The sequence below is a fragment of the Falco punctatus genome, assembly GCF_963210335.1.
Source record: "Falco punctatus genome assembly, chromosome: 8".
NCBI lineage: Eukaryota > Metazoa > Chordata > Aves > Falconiformes > Falconidae > Falco > Falco punctatus.
This window is the reverse complement of record NC_137588.1, coordinates 1291864-1304299: the sequence shown is the minus strand read 5'-3', so window position 1 is coordinate 1304299 and position 12436 is coordinate 1291864. Positions and strand designations below refer to the sequence as shown.

Here is a 12436-nt window from a genome sequence, read left to right as displayed (position 1 = left end):
GCACTGGCAGAGGCCAGGCACAGCGCTGCGCCGGCACGACACGGCGCGCTTGTGGCCAGCAGCCCTAAGGCTGGGCATCCTGAGCAGCTGCAGCTCCAGATCTCTCTATATTCAGAGTAAATTTTTTTGCAATGGCAGCTCAGGGCTGACTCTTCTACTGAAACCAAAGTTCAGTACTGACCTTATCTACTAAACCAAGAAAAATCTTTAACTGTTTTAGGAAAAGTCTGTCTCAAATTTTGTTGATCAACAATATCTTTGGGTACTGTAAAGCTGTGCAGGAGGAGAAAATCTTCACTGACAGCAATCTTGTTTTACTTAAAAGTAAATATTTTCTTTGAATGTGGCACTTTCTAAAAAAAACCAAAATCAAACCACCTTATAATTTTTTACATAAAATTCCCAGGAATATTTCAAGAGTAATTTTATTTTGAAAGCAATGAAATGACTTTGACTCTTCTCATTCTTTTTCTGTAGCACAAGAAACTTGGCAATACCTGAAAGAATACAGACACTTCTTTTTCTCCAGGAAAGGTGTCGCCCAGATCTTTTGCCAAGACCCACGTTTAAGCTACCTCGTGCCCTGCAACTGAAAGGCATCAGCTCCATTCCACACTGACCCCCAGCCTGGGTAAGTAAGCGTGGCACCACAGCATGGGAACGGCTTTGCCTTTCCCTGCACAAGACCTCCTTGCTGAAAGCATTTCAGTTTGGCAGCAGGGGTGTCAATTCACACTGACGTCTGCCTTAAATTCATTCCTGGAGAGGCAGTGCAGGGAAGTCCCTGTGCCAGCTAAGCAGGTAAATCTGCTCAGTGTTTCTGGATTTTCATAGATTTCATTTCAAATCTCCCGCGGACCACTGAGCACATTTTACAAACATTTGTGAAAGCCTATAAATTGGTATAACAACACAAGTAGGAGTTTTGTGAATTCAGAGCTACACCTCTTTATCCTGCAACCGCAGCCTTTTGCACAATGAGGCTGCAAAAGGGCGACGTGCCATTTGGGTTTGGGCACCAAAGGGGCCCCTCTCCCTGCGGGGTGGCAGGACCGGGCACGGCCAGGCTGCGGCTGTGGCTGCCACCGTGGTTTGCGCGGTCGGTTTTGCAGCAGGGAGCTGTGCTGCTCCCAGCCGACCCCGGCAGGTGACGGCTGTGCTGCCAGCAGGCCAGCACTGAGACCCATGCTGCGTGGCAGGGCTGGCTGCAGGCAGGGCCAGGGAGTTGCTGGGTGGCTGCAGGTCTTTTCTATGGAGAGTCAAGGGGGCTATTCGCACGCTAAAACTGATCGCTAAGTACTGAGGTGGCTTCACAGCTCTGCCTTCCTGGCAAAACCGGCAGAAAACCACAGCTGCTCTCTCTGCGTCTCCCTACGGCCTTGAATCCAGTGCAAAGCTCATCAGTGAGTTTCATACCTTTGACACAGGCACTGTAGACAACTCCATTTCATGTTTTTAAGGTAAATCCAATTTAAGGCAAATCCAATGACCTTGTTTCATTTCATTATAATTAATAGTTATAATTTAGGTAATCAACCTGAACTAACAGCAAAACCCACGTCTTGCGGTGGAGTATTTTATATATATTGCTGATGTTGCAACACATTATGATTTTTCTTTTACGTAGTCACAGTTGGCATTACATCACAGAGAATGGCTTGTCTCTGCCGAGAGTTTCAGCTCAGCCTAAGACCCCACATTCTTTTTGAACAGCTGCAAGAAAAACTTACGAAGGACTCAGTAACATAACTTGTGACAGCATAGGATGCAATACAGTGGCAGTCAGTACCTGATTTCTTTCCTGAAAGTTACAGCCAAGAAGGACTGTCAGAAATCGTGAGACATTTTGAATAGCAAAGGGAAGGCCTCCTTGCCTGCTCCCTTTGCAACCCCCCTCCCCCCCGATGGTGCCGCACCAGTTCCAGGTGGGAAGTCCTTCTGGATCAGCAGGACCTCCTGCCCACGGCCGTGTTGGCACAAGCTGCTGCAGGGCTGCAGCCCTGGGCTGGACACCTCCCACACGCTGCCACTGCCTTTAGGTCCTGACAGAGGAAAGCAAAAGCTCTCTTTAAGGCTGGAAGTAACAGCCTTTTGTGTCAGGGTGGAAAACACATGCTTGTGAATTAGGATGTGCCTATGCAGCTTGCTATGTTTGGCCATGTGGTACCCCTTTTCAGGTATAATCCACTTAGGACACTCCCATAGGAGTATTTAGGTCTAGAAGACACAGGTGCTCCCCCTGGGATATGGCAGTTTCCAGGGAAAGAAGGAATTAGTTGAAGGCCTGAGCCCTTCAGTGCACAACAACATCGGTACAACAAACCATTAGGAGCACCATTGCCCTCCTGTGCCAACAGGAGCTGCCTGCTCACGCCGAGGAGACAGTGGTGAGCTGTGTGGTAACACCTGCCTCTCAGGGATGTCACAAAGCTAAATGTATGTTTGTGAGGTGCCTTCAGACCCTCAGATGGAAACAACCAACCCAGTCACTAAAGTACTGCTGCCATTCTAAGAACATGGTTGAGTGGTGGGCTGTGCAGTGCTGGGGTAATGGTTGGACTTGATGATCTCAAGGGTCTTTTCCAACTGGAATAATTCTCTGATGATTCTCTGATAGAGAGAAGCTTGTGAGGTCCTCTCCAGCAGAGCCACCTGGGGGGCCGCACATCACTTGTCCGTTTGTTTTTTCTAAATAAATATAAGTAAGCTACTCTTGCCGGTATATAAAACCACGTAACACACACACACTCATTAGTAGACAAGGCAAGGGATAGTCTTTGTTGTGTATATCTAAATGTACACATGTATACATCTGTACATGTGCAATTCACTATTCTATTGCAGAGTTACATGAAGTTGGTGTGTGTGGAGGGTACACATGTGTTTTGTTCGCTTGCGTGATTACTGCAGCAAAATCCACGTTAAACAGGGAACTGGAGACTGTGTTTCTTCTGTATGAAATCCAGCTTGATTTTAGAGCAAACGCCGCTACAGAAAGCGCTGCCAGAGCCCACGTTGCACAACTCCAGACAGCATCTTTCATAAAACAATTATATTTTTTTTCTAGATGTAGTGAAAGCCTTGAAAAAGTTTACTTGATGTCTAACCAAGCAATGCTGCATCTTCAAATTTGAAGGAGAGCTCAGAAAGTTAGTTTTTTATTATTCTTCATTTAAGTATTATTTTTTAATTGCAGCGTATTAAACATAAAATCTGGTACAATCTTTAAAAATAAATAGGACCTAACTATAAATGGGCCCTGTTGTGTTTTTATCTTTGACAAGCAAGTAATTGCTTCTCAAATTTATCAGTTTGTTTATGCAAAAACCATTTACCAAGCCTAGCTCAAAAGCATCAATTTCATCATTATCATCTTATTAATTTAGCCAAGCTATAACACAGCTGATTATTCCTGAGTAATATCCTCTGCAGCACATCATGTGTGGCAAAACCATCTGTACAGTACCTATTTAATAAATAAACCCTCGGCTAAATGTCTCTGTTTATTGAGAACTAATGTTTATAGAAAATATAATGGAACTCAATAAATAACTCAGCTTCATCAACCTGCATATGAATCAGTATGAAGAACGCTGACATCATCACCTTTCAAGTACCAGAGAAAGCAAAATTACCCAAAAGAGCTATAGAGTCAATATTAAGGCATTAAAACTGCAATGAAGGCATATTAATGCTTAAAACTTCATTGTTGGCAGTAGAATTGCCACCACGGACATATTTTATAACTCTAAGAATACTTAGGCTTTATGACTGTTTCTTTGTTGAGTGCCTTGCACTTAATGTAGTTTTCCACTTTAAATAAAAAAACCCCTCAAGATCTTAAAAAAAAAAATAAAAAAGGGAAAAAGAAAATTGCTGATTCTGAGCATTCATTTTTAAAATAATGCAAACTGCTGATTCCAATTGTTCGGATGGAGGAAAAGGCAAACTTATTTAACTCCATGCTTCCTGAGCTCCTGGCAGCAGGCACGCAGTGTGCCGAGGTGAAGATCGCTCGGCAGCACTGCACAAAGATTACGGAGCAACCCATGCACAGCTAAAGACGGTATTAATATAATGCCTGGGTTTAGGGGGAAGAAAAATGAATTGAGTCAGTGCAGATACTGGGGCTTTGAGCAACCTGGTGGAGCGGAAGGTGTTCTGGCCCATGGCAGGGGGGCTGGAACCAGGTGATCTTTAAGGTCACTTCCAACCCAGGCTGTTCCATGATTCTATGATACTGATCACTGGTTGCTCCTACCTAGGCAGCTCTCCCTAGTTTATTTGTTTTGGTGCTTCACGACTGCTTCTCTGCCACAAATCAGGCATTTAGAACATACCTCTTATCCCACCAGCAAATAATAACAGATTAGTTTCTTACAAATCCTTTCCTGGGGCCCTCTGAGAAATACTCTATGTTTATATTTCGTTGCCTTTATTTCTGAGGAACGTCACTCTGCACATGCAATGGAAGCAAGGGCACTGCCTGGCTGCAGGCACTGGGTGCCCCGCCCCCCCCCCCCCGCCAGCATCGCCTTCTGCAGGTCAACCCGAGACACATGGGTCACAATTTCATAGGAGATGGCTTTTCCCTTGATGAACGCAAAGTCCCGTGACATGGCATCATTGACACGGTACCCCCAGCTCTTGGCAAGGATCAAGGGCACAGCACACTTTCTAAAACCTTCTGACAATGCTTCCCTGCCTGCGGGCACCTCCAGCCTCCTCTGGGTGCCCTGGTGGGAGAAGGCCGCTCAGAAGGACCAAGTGGAAGATACAGACAACAAATTTCATAGTCCACTCATGAGCACTCATGTGGTGGGAAACACTTAGGGGTGTGACTGTTTTTAACACCATACGTGTTTACATTAAAAATGTTATTTACACAAGTCTTCACTTTCTATGCTGCATAAACTTGCTACATGGATTAAAAACAGTCCGTCATGCTTTCAGGGGAGAGACAAAAAAAGTCTGAGAAATGATTTCCACCGGCTTCTACACCAGAACAAACTGTGGGTGTTTAGGTGATGTTGGGGTGTGGGTCCAGCCTTAAGAGGAAAAGTGTTGCCATCAGAGGTTTGGTTTTAGGGGCTGTGCACCCATTCAGTGGGCAGCGTGCTGGGGCGGATGCTGGGGGGCTGCTCACACACAGCCTGCCGTGCCGCTTTGGCTCCGGTGTCCAAAATGGTTTGAAGAAAATAAGAAAAAGTGAATTTTTGTGCTTCTGAGTTAAAAAATGAAATAAAATAATATTTTAAAACTATTAAAATAATATTTAAAAGTCTGAATTTCCAATACTTGCAACATTTTGACCAGCTAACCAGAGAAACACAGAAGCAATAAGCAAGAAATCCCTGAAAACTACAAATGAAAAAACTTGGGAGAGATTTTTCCAAGATTTCTCTGAATGGGAGAAATCCTGGGGGAGTCCCCAGCTGTCCCTCTCAGCCTGTGGGCTGCCGCGGCACCCCAAGGTCCAGCTGCCCCCCAGTGCCGGGGCTTGGGTTCAGGGTGGCTGCATCCCTTGGCCCACGGGCAGCAGCAGTCAGGGCCACATCCCTTTCTAAAAGTTGCAGAGAAAGAGTCGCTGCGTTTTGGGGATCAGCTGGATCCCGGCACAAGGGGTGGCTGCCGGGCAGTGGAGACAAACCCCAGCAACCCGGCCAGCCACCCCGTCAGAGCCGGCCTCCTGCAGCACCAAAGCCACCTTTCTGAAGGACTTCCAGGCTGGCAGAGGGCAGGACCATCACCGGCCTGAGCACACCGATCTCTGCCAGCACCGGGGCTGATGGAAATGAGCTGGGAGCTGCCCTGCATTCAACCAGCACGTCCGAGCATCTCGGGCACTCAGCAAGTGCCTCAAGTTTTCCCATTCTCCTCAACTTATGTTGCACATATGCGGCTCTTGTTTGCCTTCCTGAATAAAATAGCAGATCCACAGTGCTTCGCTGCCTAATGAAACTGAACATATTTAGAACATATGTGAGCCCGCTCATTGCGAAAAGAACCATTTGTGGTTAACGAAGAAAGTATTCATGGTTTCGCTGCTAATTGCAGGGCGGTCTGCGTTTTCTTTCTGAGAAAAGAAAAAGGTAGTGCCGCAGTCATAAGCACACAATAGAAGCGTGGCGCCTTGTTTTTGCCGAGGTTCGATGCCGTTGGGGATACGCAAATCAATGCACAGGGCAGAGACATGGACAGGGAGAAAGACGCCATCGATAATCTTCATGTGGCTGTACATCAGCTGAAAACCCGTATGTTTCTTTTAATTATTACTCACACTGCACACAAAAAGATGGGATTATTTTTCTCGCTCAAAGTCGATGGGAAGTTTGCCATTTATTTTAATCTAGTGGGATCTGCCCCTTGCTGGGGTAGAGGCACGCAGTTCCCAGTGGCCCCGCACAGCAGCACTGCCCAGCACCGCAGCCTCCTGGCCGGGGCTCAGCCGGGGCCCCGGGGCTAGTGGAGCTCCCTTCCCCTCCCGGCCTCCAAGTCGGTATTTCTTGGCCTTTAAGGTTCGCTGGGAGCTCAAACTGCTTGCGAGGAATTTTGCAAAGGAAATATATTAGGTGATTGACTGAAAATAAGAGGCATTATTTTTAACCACCGTGTTTCAACCTACTGCCCTGTGGCAGGCATCAATTCTCTGCTAATTTTGGAGTATTGTATCAACACAAATTTTTCTAGCCAATATGATTTTTTATTTTAATTAATTCAAGTGTCTGATTATACCCTACTCTCAAAATTAGCCCTGAACCCTGTCTTCACTTCTAAAGATAAATAACATCATCTTCTTTTAAAAACAGAAAGAAAATGGTGATTAAGGTCTCTTTCGGAAGTATATGCTGCTACATCTACACATGATGAAATGTGAAAAAATCTTTTGTCACCGCCTGTAACAATTTCAGAAATCCATTATAATACATGGCTTGAGAACATATTAGTAAGTGAACAAACTGTTACCGAACGAGCACAGAACTGGCAAGTCCCAAATGAACCCTAAATGAGAAGCGCGCAAACCATCAAGGCACTTGAATAGACCAGCAGGCATTTCGGCGGAGAAAAATCAGGATCAAAATATGAGATAAACGCTGCAGGGCAGACTGTACAATTTTAAAGGCTTATTCATACGTTATACAGAGTGCCAAGCTGATGTTACAGTCAGTGCTAATGTATCTGCCTGAGTGGGAGGCTGACAATTTAATTCAAAGAAGGAATTTGGGTTTTGAATGAGTTTGCACATGTATGGAGAGCTGCAAGTGCCAAGGGAAATGGCTTTGTTTCTAACGAAGGAGCATTTCAGAGGGCTGAAGTTTTAACAAACTGCATGGATGTACCTGGTGCTGGCAAGACCCAGGTCACTGCAGGGGCGCAGCCGCACCTTGACAGTCGTCCCTGCAGATGCCGGGCTGGGGGAGGAACCAGGGGACAAGGGCTCAGCGGACAAAACACGCTGTTTACCTTTAGCGTGCTGCACGTTCAAAGGCAAAGCTAACACCAGCGCCCAGGCAACAATTCCTCCGGGCAGCCTTGCTGCGAGGACTGTGAATTTTCACCTGATTTTTGAGGCGGCAGGCTTGTGCAGGCTGCCCATGCTCAGCTCGGGGGGGATTTAACACATGTGCCTTTGGTGGCCGGGCTGGTGCCAGCAGGTGGCATGTCGGTGAGGGGAGGAGAGCTGAGGGGCATGCTGCTTGTGCCCTGGCCAAAGCCCAGCCTCCGGCTCACCTGCCTTGGCTCGGCACGGGCTGCGCCGCACGCCGGGGCTGGGACACTGGCGATGTCATTTCATCTGGTTACGGGAACCCTTTGTCAGAGCCGTTTGATAGAACCATGGAATCATAGAATCAGTTAGGTTGGAAAAGACCTTTAAGATCATCAAGTCCAACTGTTAACCCAGCGCTGCCCAGCCCACCGCTAACCCATGGCCCTAAGCGCTGCATCTATGTGTTTTTTAAACTGCTCCAGGGATGGTGGCTCTGCCACCTTCCTGGGCAGCCTGTTCCAGTGCTTGAAATCCTTATGGCAATGAACGCTTTCCTGAAGGGTGCCTGCACCACCGAAATCCCAGCGGCTGCAGGTGAATAAGCTGTGCAGTTCATGGTTGGTGGAAAAAAAAAAAGAGGGAGCAACTGAAATACAAAATTCCGGCAAGGTATTAATTGTTGTCTCTAATATTTTATGAAGAGGAAAGATTCCCTTTGCAGTCACCTGGCTGCTTTTAAAAGGTACCCAGATAGGATACATTTCTGATTATGTTCTTCTGCCCGACTGCTCCGACAGTTGTGCATCACTCTATAGACCAAAATCAAGCTAATGCAATGCCTTCAAATGGGATGCACTTTATTTTACATTTATAAGTAGTGATTTACAATGTGCTATTACTGAGGCTAAGGGCATGCTGTGTAGTAACGCCATGGCAAAAGTACAGCCAGCGTCAAAATAAATGTAGGACTTGGGCTGGAGGATAAGTTGACAAGACGGTGCTGTGGGGGACCACCTGGCTGAGGGGGACACTGGGCTTTCTACCTCCTGCCCTCGCGCTTCAGAAGGAAACAAAATACCAGGGATGATAACTCACGGCAATGGCGAAGGGAAGTAAGACCACCTGAGTGACACCATTGCAACAAGCAAGGCTAACAAAGTAGCAGCGCTCCTGCAGCTGAAGGTCTGGCCATCAGCTCGTGCTGCTGGGCTCTGGGCGCACTGTCCCTCGCCCCGGCCGCGGTGGCAGGGAGCCGCGCCACCACTGTGGCAGGCATGCCGAAATAGCCTCAGCAAGGCTATTAAGAAACTAAATTATATCCTTGGTGTCCGCTGGCTTCCAGAGGGCTGGTTTTGTTTACAGGATGGGTAAGTGCCAGTGGACTCAGCACAGCAAGAATAGAAACCCCTGCGTTACCGCGAGGCCGGACAGCAGATGGAAGGAAGGGCACGGGCTGGGCCTGCAACCACAGGCAGCCAAGTGCTGCCCTGGCCTTTGGGGGCAGAGGGGCTTGGCTGGCAGCCCCCCGGCACCCCGGCACAGCGGGCATTTCGGGCACGCTGCTCTCCGCGGCCCTGCTGGCACAGCACAGGTCACACAGAGGGCTGTCGGCATGGGCTGCTGCCCGCGGGACGTCAGGCGGGAGACACTCACAGGAAGCTGGCGAGGTCAGGAAGTGGCCCCTGGGCTATTTCAGGTTGGTTATTGCAGGTTATGGCTTTTTCACCCCTCTGTCGTTTGGCTCTAACATGGTCTGATGGTGAGAGCAGCCAAGGGTGAAGAAGGGCTGCGAGGTTTCTCCGGGGTCAGGCTCATTGGCGGTGGTGGAGCCACCCACAATTTCACCGGGAAGGTGGACAATTATCTACCGTCTTGACATCAAACTGAATGGCTGCTCCTGCTGGGGCTGCCTGGAGTGATACACCTTGCTGATGGCTTCCATGGCCACCTCCCAGCAGAGACGCATGGTTTTCCCAAGGCTTCATTAACTCAGCCAGGTCTTTCAGCCCCTACAAGCTTCCCAACTGCTGCGCTCTCAGCTAATGACAGAAGTAATGATGAATTCCCAAGCGTGTGATTTTAGGGCAACAGAGCTGGGGAAGGGGCTGGGGCACAAGGCTGATGGTGGGGCTGGGGGCACTGGGGGGCGTTCAGCCTGGAGAGGAGGCAGCTCGGGGGGGGGGGCCCTGGTTGCTCCCTGCAGCTGCCTGGCAGGGGCTGTGGGCAGGGGGGGTCGGTCCCTTCTCCCAGGGAACGAGCGACAGGACAAGAGGAAGAGGCCTCAAGCTGTGCTGGGGAGGTTTAAACTGAATATTGGAAAAATTTCTTCACTGAAAGAGTGTTCAAGCACTGGAACAGGCTGCCCATGGAGGTGGTGGAGTCACCATCCCTGGAGGGGTTTAGAAGACACATAGGTGCAGCGCTTAGGGCCATGGTTTAGTGGTGGGCTGGGCAGTGCTGGGTTAACAGTTGGACTTGATGATCTTGAAGGTCTTTTTTAACCTAAATAATTCTGTGATTCTATGACTGCTGCTCTTCCTTCCAGGCAGCACCCTACCTGTGGCCATCCAGCTGCCCCAGTACCACATCCCGCTCTGCCCTCCCCAGCAAGTTTCCTTGTTTACATTGAGGTAAACAGTTAAAGTATAGAAGCGGTCTGGTCCCCGGAAGGATGCCTGAGAAACCGGAGAAGTAACTGCCCTCTCACACACACATCCTCTTGAAGCGTGAAGCTGTTGTCTCCACTCTGCTCACTGCCCTCGCCACCAGGCAGCTATCACGTGGGTTTCCATCATCACCTGTTTAGCTCAGTTTCCCACGGGGCGTTGTGTGAAAGGCAATGGATGACATTGCTTTGGAGAAGTCATTCACTAAATGAGGAAATGGGATCGGCATGATACCAACCACCTTTGGTAAACCCATGCCTCATTTTATGCCATTTACCATTTACCCTCCAATATGATTTCTGAAAAAACATGTTTGCGTTATTCAGGCATGGTGGTTTTGCCCTCTGCCGCCCAGCATGGAGGCTGAGCACTGCTAAGCATGTGTGCTGCTGCTGCCAGCGCGGATGTGGGGATCGCTGCCTTTGTGCAGTGTCACCCGTTAGCTCTCCCCTCCTGCCTGCAGCACCACTATCTCCAGGGCAATTATTTCGGGGCCATTTCAAAATCATCTTTAATCCTTGGCACGTTGTGCCCTCACTCCCCACCCTCCTTTGTTTTCTTCTTCGTTCTGATAAAGAATTGTTCACGGTTTGTTTTAATTTTCTTTGCAAGGTCTACTGCAGCCACTGAGGAGAAGCTACTCTTGCTCTTTACATGATGCTTCATAAAAAACAATAGCTCTCAAATGCGGAGTGAGCCAAAGAGCTTCTTTCTGCAGTGCTTCAGTAATAATGCACACACCATCCTCTGCAAATAAGAAAATAATGTCAATGCCAGGTTAACTGTTGCTTTAGAAATACAGCATCTCTGTTCCTGGGAGCAGCTGCTCTCTGTTTGATCGGGGAGCACACAAGTCGCTGTGGCAAACCAAATTAAAGTGCGGGGGCTGCAGTTTTGCCAGAGAGCTGGGACGGTGTGGAGGGCAGCCCACCTCCAGCCAGCCCCAGCCCACATGGGGGATCTGCCACCAGCTGCCTCTGTGGCGGCGGGGCCGGCGGGGCGGCGGGCAGCCCCCAGCCAGGATGCCCACCAGCCTGGTGCTGCTGCGCTGCGGAGGGGGCGTCACAGCTCGCCCGCAACTGTCCCCTTGGTTCTGCCCCATTGGCAAAACTGCACATTTCCATGGAAAACAACAGGCTCCTCCGCTTGCCAAGAGCAGAAATCATTCCTATTGAAAGGCACTTGATGGGAACGTAAATAAATATACATTGAAACCGAAACACTGGAGAAGGTTAATTTCTGAAATCTGTAAATCAGATGTCAGATCAGATTTGTGAAGTCGCGAAGAACATAAACAAGTAGATGAGAAGACTGTGATTAATGAAAATCAATTAACTATGTAAAAGGGACTTTTGCAAGCTGAAAGATAAACCCCGGGGAGCAGAGCTCTGCCAGGGTGCTCTTGGTGGGGCAGCCAGGTGGGAAGCGAGGAAGGCTGGGGGCCAGGCCCACTCTCGCCCATCCCTCTGTGGATGGAGGAGCCGCACTGGCTGCTGTGCCAGGGACCTGCCAGGCTCATGCCCTGCCCCGGGGGGACCTCTGACTGTGGGGCATGTGCCTGACACCTGGCTACGGGGTCCCCTTCTAGACCCCCCCTTCCCCAGCATCAGCTGCTCACCAACAGCTTTTCTCCCCATCCTCAGCCCCAGCTCACACCGGAGCAGCACAGCTGTGGCCACAGAGAAATGAAGCGTCCCTCAATGCAGGATTGTGCTTAAAAAACGCAATCTAAACCTCTAACCCTTAAAAAGAAATTTTAAAGAAATCGCCCTGAGCGTGCCCTCGGCACAGGTATCTCCATTCCCCTGTGGCCAGTGCTTTGGTGCAACATGGAGCGGCGTCGGGGCTGCCCCCCGTGCCAGCTCCCTGGTGCAGCACATGGGGCTCGCCTGGCTGGTGCTGCAGGAGCCCCCCCCAGCACGGGCCCTGGGCTGACCCCGCCGGGACGTGGCACAGCTTGGCCACACTGCACCCGCTGGCTGGGGCAAGAGCTGTGCCTCACTGCAACTGGGTTTCCCCCGTCCTGCAGCTATAATCAGATTTCGCAGTCTTAATATGTTGAATTAAACACCTACCTCTGGGAGGGGAGGAAAACAGCCTGCTGTATTTTTTTCCCCTCCGCAAGTAAAGCAATTTGCTGCATGCTGTAATTTGTCTGCGTGCTGTCCTTTTTTTGGGACACATGTAATTTTGCTTTGATGAATGACACATATTAGTGATAGCCTTCCTTGCTGGCCAGGCCAGGGAAGGAGGCACTGACAGCCCGCGGGACACTTACAAA

The 12436-nt window shown here is 49.2% G+C and overlaps 2 protein-coding genes across 2 annotated transcripts in view; one reads left to right on the top strand and one right to left on the bottom strand.

Annotated features, from left to right (window-relative positions):
* Positions 1 to 12436, top strand: part of SPATS2L (spermatogenesis associated serine rich 2 like) — a 726913-nt gene that overhangs the window by 34693 nt on the left and 679784 nt on the right. The gene's annotated exons all lie outside the window — the stretch shown is intronic.
* The window catches only part of SATB2 (SATB homeobox 2), a 412340-nt gene that overhangs the window by 15124 nt on the left and 384780 nt on the right, over positions 1 to 12436 (bottom strand). The gene's annotated exons all lie outside the window — the stretch shown is intronic.